The 19,998-nt window shown below is 42.6% G+C and overlaps 1 protein-coding gene across 1 annotated transcript in view; it reads right to left on the bottom strand.

The window, feature by feature from the left end:
• The window catches only part of SGCZ (sarcoglycan zeta), a 1,846,920-nt gene that overhangs the window by 1,480,540 nt on the left and 346,382 nt on the right, over positions 1–19,998 (bottom strand). The gene's annotated exons all lie outside the window — the stretch shown is intronic.

Raw genomic sequence — 19,998 nt, 5'->3', positions numbered from 1 at the left:
AAATCAGAGCAATCCGTTATAAAGCACATATTTTCATATAGAAAAAGAATGTGAAACACATTCTTCCTTTTAGTCCTCAAATAGTAATCATTTAACTTTGACTACAGAACAGGACCTAACCGCTTTGTTTGGCTTTTAGTAAAGTTCAAAAAAATTAGAAAGGCAAAAATCTGAGCATCTCTGAACTGCTGAACATAAAAACATTCAAAACCACAAAAGGCCAAACTACAGTACTTCATCAATTTGTCTCTGGTTTGGCATACAATTCATTAGTAATTAAACTACTATTCTTAAGATATTTGCTTCACTGCACGCTATGCAATCACTTCTTTTTCAGTTTCATGGTGATGAAAAGGGCACCTGAACCACGTTTCAGAGCACTCTGCTAACTAATGTTAGGAATTGAGGAGGAAGGATGACAATTATACGGAGTATTGGAGCAAAGGTTTAGGAAATAAGTCAGACATTTTAAGAAGAGCAAGGTGGCTGCATAAGTACTGTAGATGGGTGTAACCTTTGTCTGTATGAAATTCTGTGATTTCACTATTCCTATTCATTGCTAATAACTGTTTCATGTCAAAGTGCAATAAGTGTGAAAGTGAGATACTGAATAAATCAAGGTTTGCAGATGGGTATAATAGCATTAGGTTGATTCGAAGAGTGTATCAAGGTGCTTAATGTTAAATTTGCATCAGTGAGCAGTTAGGACTCAGAGATGAGATGTATGAAAGTTATCAGTTTTTAGACGTTGCAGTTTTCATTTCTAATTGTGAAATTTACAGATGGAGCCAGCCTTAGCGAAACGCAGAAGAAATGCGTTGCTGGTGGAGGTGGCTGCCGGGACGGTGCTGTGGGGGGTCCATTCCTTTCATTAGGACCTCCCGCAGCATTAATCCTTCTGAACCCTGATTCGGCACTGTCTCAGGACGGCTCACGTTTGGGGCACCAGGAACAGAAAAGCAGGCTACATCTGTGGGTCTACTGGTCCTGAAGGATATTTGCCTCTTTGGCTCAAAGCCATGACGCAAGTTAACATATATACAGTGATCAAATTCTATTAAAATCCCCAGATAAGGCGACTCAGAATATCTTAAGCATATGGGTATATATATAGGTAACCATCAGTATGGTAACATATCCCAATATAGGTATATGTATGTAGTTTCAGTTAATACCACATACAATGCACAATATGGAGGCAAGATGTTTAGTGCCAAGTGTGACTATGAATAAAATGCACAGCCTAGTTGGCTTGGATATATAAGATATAATCTATGTAACAGTCCTGTTATTGCTCATGGAGATGCAGGGCAATGTCTATACAGACAGGGCTAGTCTGTGAAAAGCAGAGTAATCAATTACTCTGTGTTACAAGTGGATAATTAGTAGCAAACCACTAGTAGTACTGTCCCTTAAAATGGAGGTTTGTGTGTAACTTTAACCCCTAACACACAGAGTCAGAGAGGGAAGATATATACTGTACTATGCAGAATTCATAGTTAGACCTGACAAATTCCCTTCGAACATATAGGGGCCTATGCACTAAAGGTTCATTAAAAAAATCGCCATAACGCCATAACGGGGCTTGTACCTCGGGAAGTAGGGTGTCCCTGAAGCTATCCGCTATGGTAATGAAGTTTGCTCTAAATGCATTTTTATTGCATAGGATTCATGCCAGGGGTCTCTGATGCTACTATTAATGGATATCAGCTCCAGAGATTCCCAGCATCAATCCTATGCAGGAAAAATGCATTTATTTTCTAAGTCCCATCTCGCTGCTTCTCTGCAGGTTTCCAACACCTTTACGCCAACTTTTTCTGGCGTGAGGATTTTGTGATAAAATCACCATTCTAGAGCAGTGATAGGCGTTCATAGCCTAATCACTGCTACTAGCATGGCGCGAGTTTATGAACATGCCGAAAAGCGGCGATAAGTGACTTATCACCACTGCCTCTGTGATTTTTTTTTTATGAGCTATTTTTTTTGAGCGATTCAGTCTTTTATTGCCCACTTATCACCGCTTACTGAATAGCAGTAGGTATTTTGGGCGATAAGCGCTTGATAAGTGGCTTATGAACGCTTACTGCATAGGTCCCATAGACTCAAGTGGGCTCAGTAACTCGTGCTTAGCAACACACATGTATACTGCATTAATCACAGTGTGACCTGTAAACCTTCAATATATCATAGTCTTTTGGTTATAAATGTGAAACAAATTAACCTCCAAATAGAAACACTGTCGGATATCCCATGAAAACAAATAAATACACAGTAATTGTAACACTTGTGTCCGTTTGGTTTTGTAACAAATCACCGCCATACAACCGTGTCTCATGTGATTGTGCAGTCTGCTTCCTGGTGCAAACCGCCTCCTACAAAGACGCCACCATCGTGGCGTCACATTACAACCCTACACACGTTTCATGTGCTACATGCACAGTTGTTCAGGGGAGGAGGAGTCAAAGTACGTAGCTGCACCATCATGTAAAGTACTCTTTCTTGTGGGAGTTTCAGTGTCCCTGCACCAATCAGAGACAAGGTTGGGAGGGTGCGCGTTCACGCTGCGTTATTGGCAGTTGGTAATAATCAATTAGGAGTAACTACCCCAGGGTGTGCGCGTGTGTGCACATGCATACATACATATATAGCCATGCATAATAATGGTATATAGCTTTCCTCTCTGTTGGCAGTAAGTCCTGGTAAGAACAGGTATGCCAGCAGTAGTTATGGAGGTTTTCCCTCATCCAATGGTGATGTGCCCTATGTATGAAGGGGAGTGGCTGTATGCTCTGAGTCCCTGGATAGTGACATCAGGGATGCGCCTGCCTCCTGAAGTATATAAGGCACAACACAGTTAGTTACAGTGTTCTAGCAGTGTTCCAGCAGCTGTGGAAAGCTGTTAGGAAGTTGTATTTTCCTGCATAAGGGATTGTAGGAACCCTTTGTGACCCTAGTGACGTAACTAGAGGTCCAGGTTGACCAATCAGCCTGTCTAAGCACTCTGTGTCCAGGGACCTGGCACAGAGCGGATCTCCCTAGGAGAAGAGGGGATCCCACTCCAATTTGGGAGGGCGTACCTGGCGAAGGGACAGCACGGAGAGATGTGCGTCTAGAGCCGGCAGCTGCATGGGGCAGTCTGCTACATCACCGTCTACAATAAAGATGACCTTGTTAACGATACCCCCACTGTGTGAGTGTGAAATTACTCAGCAGTGGATGGCACCACCAAGAAGGAGTTCCTCACCAGGACCATCTCCCTGTGGAAGCACAGATCCTGATGAGGTGGAGGCGCTGCACATGATGTAAGTTGAACTCGCACCCACTACCTCAGCTACCTGTTCTGTTGAAAATCCCCTATTAACATCAAGCGGGAGACTCAGGAGTTCTGTTGCCTACAGGTGCACCACCACACACACACGTAATGGGAGTTGGTTATTAAAGTACCCGGGCCAATGTGAGATTGGGGGGGGGGGAAAACCCCGTTACAATTGGAGGCGCTGCTGAGAGTGAGCCTAGCCTGAGGTAGTGCAAACACGAGTTAGACGTATGTTAGGTACACGAGGTGGTGCACAAGGCATGTTTATTGTACGGATATGGTAGCTGCCCCGCAGAGCGGAGCTCCATGTACAATAACCCAGTATACCGTGAGCAAGAAGTGACCATCGGAATGGAGGATCTGCAAAGAGCAGAAGGTCCAGGATGCCGGGAAGAGGAAGGAGAACAAGCTACAGGAGAGACTCTTGTGTGTTTGCTATGGAATGGCGTGAAAGCCGTGGCTGCGCCGTGTTTGTCATGCCTATGTTCTCGGGATGATACCCCTGAGAATAGTGAGGATGACAGCCTTGCGAGATGGGAGGAACGAAATTTCGTTTGTTACACACCAATTAACAAACAGCCAGACGCTACCTCAAATACAAAAAAGGACAGTGCTTACCAAAATGGCGGTTCCCGCGTTCCCGGGACACCGCGTGGGCCAGCTGCAGAAAGTCTTGCAACTCTGCAGTTTGCAAATTGTTGGCCAGGATTGGCGGCAACGAGAAAACTCCACCCAGTTGGGGAGTTTGGCGCGAAAGCTGGAGCCGCGCCCTCATGGACTATGACTCACTCAGCCCCAGTGCTGGGTCAGCCTACAAGGTGGCGAGACATCCCCCTAGTTTCAACCAGGGGGAGTGGTCTAAAGTTCCACCGGATACTGATGGAGGAAGTGGGGGGAAGGACAGCTCAACCATCCCCTGCACTTCAGTTGCGAAGAGCCATTGATCACTACAGACCACTAGGACGAGTGCCCCCTTTGGTGACCATGGCTGAACAAGCGGAGAAAGTGGAACAGAGTCCCTTGATATCAACCCACCCCTACTCGGCTCCAGGAGGCTTCCTGATTATCTGAGTGGAAGGTGTGGAGACAGTGGTCTGTCTCTGCCTGCAGTGCAGACTGCCTGGCGGAGCCGTGGGCAGTGAGGCTCGATGCCCTCACTGTAGCCTGCAGTACATGTGGCCCATGACGACTTTTGTACCCGTACAAACTGTAGGGATGAGACATCCTACCCCGACGTTGGCGGCGGAGCTTCCGGGTGCCTTGTGGAGGGAGAGTGCAGATCCCGCTGAGCCGGAACCCGGCCGGGTTCTCAATCAGGAGAAACCCAGTCATCGTAGAGGTGACCGGAAAGGAGCCCATAGACGGTCCCTTACTGGAATACCCCGAACGAATTGTAAATTAGAGTCCTCGGACGAGGAGTGTGCCAGGCTGGCAGAGGCACAGGACTTGTTAGAGGAGTACCATGCTACTGGTATTCCGTGGAGAGATGCCATTCCTCGTGGTGTGGAGACACGGAGCCGAGTGTCTCCAGTGCCGCGACAGCCCGATTGCCGGAGTCCCACTGCCGTGGTGACTAGCGGGTCGGAAGGAGGTCGATCCACCCCGACCCTGCGGAGCAGTAGGTTAACCCCGTGCTCACCGCAGATTCCGGGAGTGGAGGTGAGCGAACAGCGGAACCAGGGTCAAGCTGGACTGTGCAGCAGAAGGGCGTTGCCGGATATCCTCGTGGAGGAAGAGGTCTCGCTTGGGCACCCAACCCAAGATAGCGTCGCAGCACGTGTGGATCCCGAGGCGGTTCCGGATGACCTGAGCGGTGTCGAGTGGGAGGCGATTGCGCCTCTACGATCGAGCAGTGGGAGTCGATCCCCTATGGACAGCCGACAGAGTGGGCGCTCGAATCGGAGAACGAGAGGATCCACTACCGAAGGACAGAGCGAACATTGTGGCGAACGTGAGTCTGGTGTTGTGGAGGAGCAGGCCATAACCCTGCCGGCACCTACCGTCAAGTCCCGTCCCCCAACCCCGTCCATCCCCAGGGTTAGCCCCAAGGCCCTAGTTCAAGCCCCTGTCCCTGTCACCTGTTCCTTTGGGTCTACCTCTAGTCTGGGTATAACAGGGGAGTCCCGGGGTCCTACCACAGAACGGACTAGAAGCCTGGACTGGGGAACTTCTGACGATGGATCGGAGGGTGGAGGGAGGATTTCACCACGAGGGTCGATTGTTAGCGCGCTGAGTCGTGAGGGTGGACATTGGTCGCAGCGCAAGGAAAAGGTTATGCGATCTGAGGGTACTTCAGGGGTATCCTCGGGTGGGCCTGATGATGAGGAGGAGCCACTAGAACCTAACTCCGAGGAAGTACGGGAAACTAGGTGGTGGGCATCTTTATATGAAGGTTATGTCGCCTGGCTTGACCGCACCCATTTTCTTCTAGAAAGGTAGGGGGTAGTTGATCACTGGTGGGCTCCTGGAGATTTCGACGATGAGGCATACCTTAGAGCACTAAGGGTAAGATGGGACCGAATACAAGGGGGTCTTATTACCCCAAAGGGATCAGAAGGGTTAGATGATCCGGTGGAGTTAGATGAGCCCCTGTCATGGGTGTTGCCGGGGAAGGCTGGGCAAACTAAATTGACCAGGACTTGCCGAGCTGAACGGGCTATTGCAGCCAAATATAAGAGGTCACATGGGCTCGAATACCCCTATGTCCCCGAACCTCTAATGAGGGAAATAGAGGAGAACCGAGAGAGGTGGCTCCGAAATGATATTGAATATTACATAGTTAATATGGGAGTTCATTAACTCCCATTAAGGGAGTTCAGGCTGAGCAGAGGGTCTCCCAACTCATGCGGGTCTGGAAGATAGGACGCAGCGTGTATATGCACAAGGTGGTATACTGTAATGAGCGGGGATTGCCAGGAGAGTATAGTGTATAGTGTAACCGTTCATGATGCAGCGGGGCGGGAGGTGAAGAAACCAGACCCTTGGCACTACTATTAGGTCCGTAAACGAGTGGTCTGCCTTTTCTTTACTGCTTACTGCTGGTCAGTGAGCGGATGTTCTGTCATTATTATGAGGATGTGACAATGTTTAAATGCTAAGTTTGTGTGTTCTTTTTCAGTGTTTCCTGGAGCAAGGTACACCAAATTTAGGACCCAGCCGGGACGGTGGGTATTCACCAGGGGGAGTATATAGCCATGCATAATAATGGTATATAGCTTTCCTCTCTGTTGGCAGTAAGTCCTGGTAAGAACAGGTATGCCAGCAGTAGTTATGGAGGTTTTCCCTCATCCAATGGTGATGTGCCCTATGTATGAAGGGGAGTAGCTGTATGCTCTGAGTCCCTGGATAGTGACATCAGGGATGCGCCTGCCTCCTGAAGTATATAAGGCACAACACAGTTAGTTACAGTGTTCTAGCAGTGTTCCAGCAGCTGTGGAAAGCTGTTAGGAAGTTGTATTTTCCTGCATAAGGGATTGTAGGAACCCTTTGTGACCCTAGTGACGTAACTAGAGGTCCAGGTTGACCAATCAGCCTGTCTAAGCCACTCTGTGTCCAGGGACCTGGCACAGAGCGGATCTCCCAAGGAGAAGAGGGGATCCCACTCCAATTTGGGAGGGCGTACCTGGCGAAGGGACAGCACGGAGAGATGTGCGGCTAGAGCCGGAGGGTGCATGGGGCAGTCTGCTACATCACCGTCTACAACAAAGATGACCTTGTTAATGAGACCCCCACTGTGTGAGTGTGAAATTACTCAGCAGTAGATGGCACCACCAAGAAGGAGTTCCTCACCAGGACCATCTCCCTGCGGAAGCACAGATCCTGATGAGGTGGAGGCGCTGCACATGATGTAAGTTGAACTCGCACCCACTACCTCAGCTACCTGTTCTGTTGTTATGTGATGCCAGTCAGAGCTTGAGAAAAGACCGGGAAGCATTGCTCCTGGCTTATGTGATTGCATATGTGGTGAATAAAAAGATTGAACAATATTTATGAGAGTACTGCGGATTTACTGCATGTATGTATGTATGTATGTATGTATGTGTAGCCAGGATCCCCCTCTGGGTTTAGGTTCCCCCCCTCTCACACTCACCTCCGCTCGCCGGGAGCATTGGGACTGTCTCTGGGGCTGAGAGGCGGCAAGGGGGAGCGTGTGGGAGATGTGCCAGTTGCTGGGGCAGCGTTCGCATTGCGAAGGACTCCCGGTGGAGTCAGCTGCAGGGCGCCGCCATATTCTCTGGGCGCGCGCATTCGCAGAGTAACGGCAATAAGGGAGGCATTAAGGAGAGTTGCGCATGCGCGAGGACAAACGCGCGAACCCACACCAACCAGGAGACGGCTCTAAGCAGGGACTACAAGTCCCATGAGCCTTAGGGGACCCCACGTGACGCCAGGTAGCCAATAGGGCTACTGTATCTTCCTGCTCACAGTATAGATACATTTCGCGGGGTTTGGAGAGAGTCAGTCGGCGCCAGGATAAGCTAGGGGAAGGAGGTGAGGGTGCAGGGGTCAGTAACCCTCTGCACTAGGCCAGCAGCCCCCTAGGCCCCAGTTTGCCCTGAGCCCCCAGTAGTTTGTATTGCTTCAGGGACAGGCCCCAGGTTAGGGACCCTGCCCCAATATATATTGCAGTGCTAGTCAGGGACACAGCGGATGCTGCACTTCCCATCTAGAGGCTTGGGATCAAGCCTCCTCCGCAGAGAGAGAGCGGACTGTACCAAGGGTGGAAGGCCCTGACTGATCATCTCCAGGAAGGTCGTCAGATCCTTTGTGAAGAACCTTTAACGCCCAGGTGCCATTGCACTGGGCAGGTAACGTTACGTACGTGCACCAGACGAGTACTCACACATAGTGGCAGCGCTGACCACCGGACAAGGGGGGTTATACTGTGGACACGGTGTGGGGGTACACGATGGTGGGAGTGGGGGTTACGTTATATCCTACTGCAGTGCTAACATTGAATGTGATTGGTATAAAGTATAAGTTATGTGCATATGTGTAGTAAAGCCAGTCCTGTTTTACACCCGTGTGCTTATCGTGATTGTTTCCTGTGAGTGCCTCCTCCCACTCCGTTGGGATCCCTCCCAGGTGGAGGCGTTGCACCACGAGATTGTTATATGTATGTACCCCAGGCTCCCCGAGCGGAGGCTTAGGCTCCTGAGAGCCATACAGGTATACCCAGCATCAGTAGCGTCTGTATTCACAGGGAATACCTGTTACATATGTATGTATGTACTGTTGCGGCCCCTTTTATTCTCCTACATCCCCGAATTTTTTCGGGGATGTTTTCCGAATGTCACACACTTTTACTTGAAGCAAGAAAAAAGCAAGAAAAAAGCAAGAAAAAAAATGTTTTATGTTAGATTAATGCTAGTAGGCTACTTTCAAACTTTGATCTCACATCATTACATTAAACATTTTGTTTCCTTGTAAATTGAACTACTGTACCAGTTAAGTGGGAAATAATTTTTGTAAGACTGAAATGACAGCCCGTGAAGATAATTTGTATAATGACCAATGAAAAAGAAAATGTTGTTCTCTTTGTATATACAGAATAATCAATACTTCAATGTACTTTAGGAAATCCATTTTAATTTCAGTTACTTTAAGTTAATTTACAAAAGAGCAATAGTTAGTTTAGTGTCTGATGTGTTTTGGTATGTCTGTCGTGAAAATATGTTACATTTTGCATAATAAGACTTTAATATATCAGTATCTTTATTTTAGATAATTTTATGCAGCTGGTTATTGCTCACTAGGTTTTGAGAATGGATATTGGCTCCACAATATTTTATTAGTTGCATAATTTTAAATAGCAAAGACGTATAGTGACAATATTTGTATCAGACACAAGAATTTAATTTGCCTTATAGGACCAACACAATATCCTACATGGACATCTGTGCATATGTTTTGTGAATCAAATACTGCAAGCCTATGCTTTTAACATGCAGAACAACAAGAATAAAAATAGCATAATCATATCTCACAATATTGCTTAATAGACAAAACCATTATGTGTGTGTAACCCTGCCATTCAACCATTATCACCAAGCATACAGTGCTCCCACTGCAGCAAGGGATTGTGGGAAATGACATGCAAATGAGCACTCAATGTATCACCTTTTTCCTTTTGTGAATGGATAGTCCAGGCAAAAGAAGAGAGAGAGAGGGAGAGGGAGAGAGAGATATGCAACTCTATATATTCATATGTCTGTACCATCTATATTATAACTCTGTAAAGCTCTGCATACATACACATGACTTTCAGATTCCTCCATATTCCCTTACCTGGCCCTTCCACCCAAATCCCAATAAAACCCTGACACTGATGTTCAATGTAAACACGGTCCATCATTTTATTAAATTATCATACAATTTACCAGCTAATATTTAAACAACGAAACAGCTTAAATGTACAATTCAAACATCCACATCATGCCAGCCACCAACCACTAGAGCCAACCTTCCTATATATTAAAGTCAGCGGCAGTTACTGCCGGATTAAGTGCGATACCCTCCTTATCTTGATGAATCTGCCTAAATAGTCTTACGTTTGTGGGAAACTTTAGTGAATTGTCTTTGGAGCAGCAGTTTTTCAGGAATAAAATGGCATTAGTCCTGTTGATGAAAACGTTTGAAAATGTATGACTCATTAGAAAGATGTCAGGTTGCAAGAAAAGCAAACCACGTTACACTATAATCTCTGCTAACAAATTTGACAGCAATAAGCATTTAGAACTAATTATCTGTTTTCATGAAGTCAGCGAGCAAACTGTAGTTATATATCAGATGTTCTAAAATGTGAAATCTAGCTGTGTCATAGTACCAGTTTTGACTAGAAAAATGTTTTTATTTTATTTTTTTACATGAGAAAAGTTTAAGATATTTAATATATGCGATCTAACAAAGGCAAGTAATCCTTGAAAGTGTCATAGTTTGCCAAGTTTTTTTTATGCAATAAGGAGCACTTTTTTATTTTACAATTTTACTTATTGTAACACGGTGTAGGAATATTCAAAAGGAAGGAGAAGGCACTCGGGTAACATTCATGTAGTGGGAGCTATTTGTATTCAAAACTGTTCATAGCAGTAATAAATCACATTTATTATGTTTCGGGACAACAAGACCCGTCTTCAGATAATGCACCTATCACCTAACAGACTACACTGAAAACAGCTGCTATATATATATCCCCAAGTACACTCGCTCCCCATTCAAGTCCCCCATCGTAACACCCAGCCATGGTTTTCACCAATGTGTGTTCCGGTTGCTGCAATATATGATGTCATCACACGTCCAGCCTAATGACATATGAGTGCAAGTGTTTGATAGGCAACACAGCTACAGGCATACCCCACATTAACGTATGCAATGGGACTGGAGCATGTATGTAAAGCGAAAATGTACTTAAAGGAGGAGCATAGGGTTTATGCTTTCATTCGGTGCAGTGGAGTGAAGTGAGCAACACAGCGAATTGGGTCCTTGGTAGCGGCATCTGCCTTGCGCTTGTTTGCCTGTTATCGGACATTATCAGGGTGAGCACACCAAGCGTTGGCTCAACCCTGGGGTACCCCTCTAAACCGGCATATGCCCTGTTAGTGCACGCTTTTCAGGACTCTGATCTCAAACCGGGATCTTCCCGTGGATAACCCCTCTGAGACTCAACAAACAGTATTTGCACATCAGCTTCATTTGCACACCACTATTTATTTTAACATTGATATTGTTTGATTTTAATTGTGATTTTTTGTTGGTTTTGATTGTGATCTTAGGGACACGATCTATCATAAAAGTGTCTAGTTTCACCACTACCCCTTGGACTGCGCTTCCATTTCTTTTTCTTTAAAGTGAAGCACTACCTTTTTTCCCACTTATCGATGCATGTACTGTACAGCAATCGTCATATAAGTGCATAACTGATGTAAATAGCACATTTGTAACAGGCTCTATAGTCTCCCCACTTGCGCACAGCTTAGGTACAGGTAGGGAGCCGGTATTGCTGTTCAGGACGTGCTGACAGGCGCATGCGCGAGCTGCCGTTTGTCTATTGGGCGATATGTCCTTACTCGCGAGTGTACTTAAAGTGAGTGTCCTTAAACCCAGGTATGCCTGTACTACATTATGTTGCTTAAAATAGTGTCTTTATACAGTGTATCTTATGAGCCAAGAACATATTGCTCAAAAGACTATTGAAAACGTTAACATTATTGCATGCTGTGTAGGTCATATTTCAACTAAACTCCCTTTGTAGTACTAATTATTTAAATTCCAGGGGATTGCAAGCTTAACATTCTACTGTATATACTGCAGTACACACAATGAGATAGGATGAATCCTAAAATAACCTTCACAAATCATTAAAAAAAAAACCTTCAACAGTAATAAAATATTGCAATCTCTTCATCCCACATTTTGTCTCCTATCTGAGACATGACTCTGCCAAGTAATTCTCCCACTAACTCATTATCCTTTTAATGCCTCTTCCTGTCCTTTTTCTTTGCATGTAACAGGCCTCACATGTGACATTTGTCGTTTGTCACTGTCACTTCTCTATTCCCGTCTCCCAACTCCATCTCATTTTACCTTCTCACTCTATATCTGCCAGTGTCTTTCTTTCCATTATTTTATTTAACTTCTCTAAACTGTCTCTTTATCAGTAGTGATTAAAGAACATTGAGCGCTTATGATACTCAATATATTTTCTTTTGCTCAGTGCTCTCTGCTTCAGTGAGCAATCTTGCCAATGACCTTTCAATGATTGTAGTAGCAACATTGCTTGAAAAAAATAATAATAATAATTAGACCACAGACATGCAACGTTAAGTACCAGAAGCAAAAGATGTGCCGTCCTACACCTCGTTTAAATCAGGCTGGCCACCCCATTGGAGCAGTCAGTCCGATCACCCTCCAATAAATGAGTTCCTGTGACATACATGGTGTGTCCTAATGAGCTCTGGTGTGCTAGGGCTCATGATATAGCAAGTACATCATAAGGAGGTTAAGGCATGTTCAAGTGAATGGGTTGTGGAGGTAAGGTGTCTTCCGGCTTGGAAGGAATACGATTGAGTAGCACTTCTTAGCAAACATTGCCCTCAGTCTTTCTAAAACAAATATGGTGGTGTTTATAATTTTGGCAGGGAGTTGAAATGTATCTCAGTGTATTGATCTTTTTCAGTTTAAGGAAACAACTCGTGGCCATCTGCTAATCCATCTCTTCCAGCATGTGAACAAACTGCATTATAGAGTATGAGTCACATGCCAACAACCTGGAATTAAATGCAATCTTTATCCATTTTTACTGTAAATATGGATAATGCTAATATAGAAATATTTAAATTACACATTTTATATTCCAGAAAAACGGCTAAAATATAAATGATTAACTGAATAAAATGACATGTAATTGTGCTTCATTCTTTATGAATTACATAACATTATCAGCAAAGAAAAGATATGTAATAAGATATTTAGTAGTAGTATTAATTTCACAGTTATCTTGCTGTACTACATTGGTTTTCAACCTTTTTTGAGCAGCGTTACTCTTGAATCATTTTTAAAATCTCGGGGCAACCCTACTTTTCAGACATCACTTATCCCTTACTTTTTTACACGCATACTCACTGACCCGCTATTCACAAGCACACTAACCCACACTGCACATCATATCCTTTTACTGAACACACTTACATTATTTCCCTTCTCACACAGCTTATTGACACTATAATCAATCATATCACCACATTAATACCCCCTTCTATTACTTATACACATACCTTTCCCCCCACCCTGCAAAAAGCACAATCCAGGTTGGTACATGCTCCTTGACAGACTGAGAAAAGGTGCCCACCCAGCTTTACAATACCGGCAAATTGGTGATTGGCTGGCAGGAGAATTCCCACGCTCTGATAGGCTGTAGAGATTTGTGAATGGGACACTGAAACCCATAAGGAGCCTTGCAGCCAATGAGAAGCGCAGATTCCAAGCGCCAAACCATCTGAATAAACGCGAGCCGGCAACAAGAATTTTCAACTCAGCAAAGTTTCTAAGTCCTGCTTTTGAGAACGTAGTGGTTGCGGCTGGCATTGCATGCCGAAATCAGTTCTAGGACTTTCGTGAGTACCTTCCGGTTAAGGAAAAGGGCCCCTACAGAGGTCATTTTTGCGAATTTCGTTCTAAGGATAGATTTATTCGTTAGCCCCGTTCCCAGTAAGGGTGTTAACTCTGTAAATTGTGTTACATTGTGTGTATGTCTTTTCCTAAAATAAATTACAATTTATTTTACCTCCTTGCTTTGCTCAATCAATGATCCCAGTATAAAATGGTGTTGATAAACCTGGTCTCCCGTTACAATACCTCAAAAAACACAGCTGCTCAGTGGACATGTCCTGCGATTTCTAGAGATTGAGAGGCTCCTCTCTCTCCTCTGTGCTGATGGCTGAAAGAGGTGAAGAGGATTGCAGCCTTTGCATCTCCACGCAGCGCGGGATGTGCCCGATATGCAGACGGCTGAGATTTTCCCCTGGGACAGCAGAACCCTTGAACGAATGTCACAGCACCTGTTTTGAGAAACACTGCTCTACTACTATTGCATTCGCACAATGAAATCCATATGCCTGTATTTGATTCCTGAGAAATCATTACAATTTAAAGAGTGCCGTTTTTTATTGATTGCAAACCTCTAACTGTGGCTATATTAGAATAGTCTCAGGGGACCAATATAATAAAAGGACAGACTCATTAGCATTCTAGATTTTGATTGGCTATCTTGAGTAGGTAACAGCGCTGTTTTTGATTCATGCCTTGGTTGAAATGTTTACAGCTACTATAGTTTGATTTGCTTGTCCACTTATCTTGAAATTAATACGAATATGATGTTGCAGTGATAAATGTGTTTAATTATCTGCTAACTATATATCTTGGACATAGTTGCAAAAGTTTCCTCTTAATTTATTGATCAACATTAATTGAAAAATATTGATTACAATGTAACCCTCCACAGCAAACATTAAATTAGATATATTCAAACATCTGAAAATTGTCTTTGTGGTTCTGAAAGCTCATATAAAAAAAAACTATACAACTTATGTTGTTTCAATAAAATATAAAGAAACTTGCTAAAAATCTAGAAGCTATTAGAATTTTCCAAAAATAATAAATATATGCAGTGAAATAAAAAAAATATACTAATATTTGGTAACAAACAGATTTCTGATCAAACTATTTAAAATGCACTATGGAATTAACATGACAAAAAATCTAAGCAATGAAAAAAGACTGCAAAGTGGGAATGCCAAATAAGCCTTAATTACCAAACTGCAACTGATTACAATATTGTGTTATAGATCTGTTGCACAAAACAATCATTGTTTGCTTTAATGAGGCGCTAAGGTGTTTTAATTGCTGCACCACAGGACTGACGCATTCCAATTAATGCCGCAGTGAATGATGTTTAAATGTTTTAATTCTGTGTGCAAACTGAGCAGTTACATTTACTTAAAAGCACAAAGGTGTTGCTTTCTCACCAAATTAGCTGTTGCTAAGTGCTTTACTGCATACATAACTAGGGGCACATACAGTACATCCTTAATGTAACCTGCATTTATGGGCAACACATACATTAATTCCTTCACAAAACATGGTATCATGTTAGTCTCAATTTATAGTGTCAATGACTAGGCTTTCGGCCTAGTCATTAATTAGATGCAATGGCCCTAATTGGCCTTTACGGGAGTCCCAAGTCAGAAGGAAAATTATGTTTAAAAAGGAAATATTAAAACATCAAACATATAATAACTGATGAAATAACTAGGATATAAAATTGAAACAATACTCATAATAATTTTAGTATTTTAAATTATCTACTGGCTGTTGCTACTAGGTGATTATATTCAGCTCTCCTAATGGTTGAGATGAAAACAAAATTGGCTGATCTCTTTTGTTTACAGTCATATGGGTAGAAGAAAACTAGTGACCAATTATTGCATAATATGTGACACTAAAGGCCAGTGTAGCATGCTCCCTAAAAGCTTGTCTTGTTGCATATCAGACAATGATAATTTTGTTCTGTTTGTATCCGATGTAAAAAACAAATACTGTATATAAATAATAATTACTACTTTTGACAATTTGACATTTCTTAAAGGTCTGTTAGCAATTGGGGTTATAAAGTAGTTTGACCAGATTTTCAAAAGTAGAAACTAGGACGCATTCAAAAATTGTTTATAAATTAAGTTGAAAACCATATATATATTTATAAAACAAATGACATCACTTAAATATAAATATTATAATGGTATTTGTCTAATAGCGTCCGCATTTATGCAGGATTGTTGATTTATTTAACTTTCCTAACATAACACAAACTCGAGTGTAGCAAAATGGTTTTAAATGAATAAGTCGTTTAATTAAAGTTTACCTAAATATGTAACATTTTTATTCTTTGATATGATCGATCACATAAAAATGCAGGGTCTATTTTTAAAGTTTTAAGTGAATCCAAACGGAAAAAGCTACAATTTGAACAATTTTTAGAAAAATGTCGGGACACTGGGATGTTTACTGAGAATCTGGGAGTACCCCGGCTAAACCGAGACATATAGTCACCCTAGTTGTAAGAATAGCCGCAAGCCCTGAAACGGATAGCTCACATTACACTACAGCTCTGGGATAACACTCCCCTAATTGTATCTATTGCTTACAGTAAGTAGCATTCTGCTATATTCCTATGGCCTAGCATTTCAAGTCCTGGTAATAGCAGGCAGTGCTAGAGTTAATCCCCTAGCACATGACCCTGCATGTGAGTTAGTTCCCCGTACAGTTGCATTGTTTCAGTTTTCAGGTACATGCCTGAAAATGGTTGGAGTCACGTGCCAGGGTGAGGGCTTGCTACAGTAAAGTCTGCCCAGTTACTGGGGCAGACATGCTAGTCACTCCCTTGGTATAGTATAAAAGTGTGATCCCATGCTAATTAGTTAGTTCTGCCTTGACTCCTCCTGAGTCCTAGACTGAGTCCTGAGGAGTCCTGGAGTGGCTCTGGTTCCTGCCCTGGCTCCGGTTGAGCCAGGGCAGGAGTGACTCCTCCTGAATCCTGTTCTGCCTAGAGGGGGTGGATGTGATCCCTAGTATAAGGGATATTTCGATACCTAAGATGGCCACTGCCATGAAGTGATGTTATCCTCACATAAGCAATCATTACCATCTTGCTTCCTGGCAAATCCTGCCTTCAGTTCCTGACAGGAAGTGACTTACCCCTCATTGAAGCAAGTGTGGACATCTTACTTCCTGGCAAATCCTGTCTTACCCTCCCCCCCCCCCCACCACCCTGACAGGAAGTAAGCCTCACTCTAGCTCTCATTGACAGCAGCTGTTGCTGGTTGTTAAATAGCAGGCAGTTGCTACCTGAGTTTGTTCATGTAAAGTTCTCCATACTGTGCCTTGTTCCTCCATACTTGTTTGAGGCCTGGGTCCTGAGCCTGCACCTTCCCTGGAACCGTACCTGTCTTCCCCTGCATCCCAGGCCAAGGTCGGTGTACTACTCCCTACCTCTGGCCTATGGGCCTGTGACCTATACCGCAGTCAGCAGTGTTACACCTAATTGAAGAATAATTACCGAAGGCATCAGTTCCTGCTGAAGTTTATCTGCTCAGGTAAGGGTGAGGATTAATAACCTCAGGGATCAGTTCATGCAGAAGACTATCTGGTGATACTAAAGGCTCCTGTATCAATCTTGAATAATAAGGCTTATGCCTATAACGAGCCGTAGTAAAACTTAACACACTACAATAGTGATCAAACCTCACAGCTATCCCAAAAGTTGGGGAGGGAACAGAGACATGTACCTTTCCTAAGCAAAATATATAACTGTGTAGCAGTATGTGCATAGAAGATAGTCTACTACATATTTTTTAGTGATTTTATCATAGCCTGTCTTGTCCTTTTCAATTGTTTGTTCAATAAATATATATCTTTTTGTACCCACTTCAGAGTGCCCCATGTTGGAGTTTCTGTAAGTCCTGTTATGTGTCTACTCTCAGTCCAGGGAGCATCACCTGTAATACACAGGTTTATCTTGTGGTTACTTTAACTATCTGGTAGTAGTGCTTTTTCAGCCTCCTTGTCTTCAGAAGACTATCTGCCCAGGGAAGGTTGAGGAATAATTACCTCAGGCATCAGTTTCTGCTGAAGCCTATCTTCCCAGGTAAGGGTGAGGATTAATTACCTCAGGTGTCAGTTCATGCTGAAGCCTATATTTCCAGGGAAGGGTGATGATTCATTATCTAAGGTATCAGTACCTGCTGAACCTTGCATCTCCCCAGGTAAGGATGGATGGTATATTGGCTACAGCAAGCTGCAAGGTATTCTCTCACTGGGTTAAGTAGGGACCAGGAAGGTGGATACTTCTCTTACCCAATGAGGGAGATATGTGATGTACCATCTGCTGATGATATCAATACTCCAATAAACCTGTTCAGTTGTACCGTTCCTGGCACTCCTGAATCCACTTCATTTAATACAAGTAAACACATCTATATTTCCTAAACAGAGTACCAGATTTAAAAAATAAATAAGAAAATACATGCAATAAAACGTGCACTTGGCATGGACTGCTGCTTTAAGGGTTAATTTGAAGTAAGAATGAGCAAATTCATGGGTTCAAAACACAGAGACATTCTGAAAGGGGGTGAGTGGAGGCGGGGGTGGGAATAAGACTGATTAAGTGCTGCAGACATGTAAAAGTAAACATTAGGAAAAGGAATCTCTGACCTGAAGAGTCTACAATCTAATTGATATAGTGTAATCTAATATGAACTAATGTACAGCACGCTGGATAACAGCGCTATATAAATGTTGTTATAAATAAATAAATAAATGAAGCATAGTTCTGCATGTTGTTCCATCGTTATTTCTCACGTTTCAGTGCATTAAAAAAAATCCCTCTATAAACCTAACAAATATTTCATTTCATTTAAAAATAATTAATGAAGCTCAAAGAATAGAAAAGGCTTTCTACAATTTCTTGACCTCAATAAACAAACTCCACCTTGCACATTCAGATTATTCCTCTGGTCTTCAATTTTTCTTCATACCATATTATTCTTCTTATACAACCAGACGAAGAAGAAGATGATATCTGAGTGAAGTGTCACTGAATAGTAATTAACTGCTCCTTTCGTGGTTCACAATTGAGACCAATGCCTTAGGGCTCTTTAACTTGATTTTGAAAAGGGAAATCTGTGAAAAATAGATATATCTATATCTATCATACACATTTTAAGTTGCTTCATATCAATATATATACCATACACATTATTTAAGTTATGGTGTGGGGGAAAAGGCAACAGGAAAACCTCCCCCGTATAGCATATAGCAAATAAAAAGATCACTTGTGGGCACATTCACATGTCTTAGACAGGTCTGCAACGCTGCCTTTCACCACCTAGATTAGAGTGCTTTCACTGCAGCAAGGGATTCTGGGAAATGACATGCAAATGAGCACACCGTGTCACCTTTTGCCTGAAATTTATGCTCTGTATGCTAGGTGATGGTGGTGAAAGGCAGGGTTGCAGACCTGTCTAAGACGTGAATGTGCCCACAAGTGATATTTTTATTTGAGATATATCTATAACTTAGCATGTAAGTTAGTTTCAGAGTGAAAAACTACACTTAGCTGCCTGAGCAACTGCAATTAAATTATCATGGTCAGATAGTCTAATAGCCACTCCAAGGCCCTTACAGGGCAGGAATTGGCCCACGAGCCACCAGTTAATGAGCCCTGGCGTAGAACTTTACTCCTTCTCATTAAATCACATAATCATCCAATATTGACTTGCATGACCTCACCCATAATTATATCATATATGTGATGTAATTAGAAATCAAATGAGTGCTAAGTTATTGATAATTATTATGTTTTAAAGACTCCCACTCAATCTACTGCTGTTCCGTGCCACAGTAAAACCATAGCTCACTTTGATTTCTCAATGAATTACAGTACAAGTTGTTTACTTACAGTACGTTAATGTAGGGATCATTTGACAGGTCACTTTCTTAGTTTTGTGATATTTCTTAAAATGTATTAGCTTTTTTGAATTAAATGATTTACTTTTTATAGGAAATAATTATTACATTGTACATTGTCCATTTTTAAATCATAATCTATTTGCTTTAAAGATCAATTTCTTTCATTACATAATGAAGTAAAAGGGAACAATTTGTTGAATTTTGAAGTGGTACTGTACGATATGAAAAAAAAAGTACTGTGCCATACAACAGTTTATTGTAAAAAATATATATTTGTTCCTGTCCTAATGTAAAAAAAACACTGCTAGTCAATTTTGTCAAAATATTCAAACTAATTTGTTCACGTGCAGTATGTTAAAAGTTGCATCAACTCTAAAACAATGCAGACAATAATTAGAAGATGATACATTCCAAAAAGGGACAAGTGCACAGTATACATATATAACCATAAAAAATTATTAATGCTTAATAAAAATACCATGTAAGCGCTATGTACATTAATGGCGCAATACAGTTAGGTCCGGAAATAATTGGACACTGATACCAGATTTGTTATTTCGGCTGTGTACCAAAATGAATTCAAGTTACAGTTAAATAATGAATATGGGCTTAAAGTGCAGTATATCAGCTTTAATTTGAGGGTATTCACATCGAAATTGGAG

This window comes from Ascaphus truei, chromosome 1 (assembly GCF_040206685.1).
Source record: "Ascaphus truei isolate aAscTru1 chromosome 1, aAscTru1.hap1, whole genome shotgun sequence".
Classification (NCBI taxonomy): Eukaryota; Metazoa; Chordata; class Amphibia; order Anura; family Ascaphidae; genus Ascaphus; species Ascaphus truei.
This window is presented reverse-complemented; position numbering and strand designations above follow the sequence as displayed.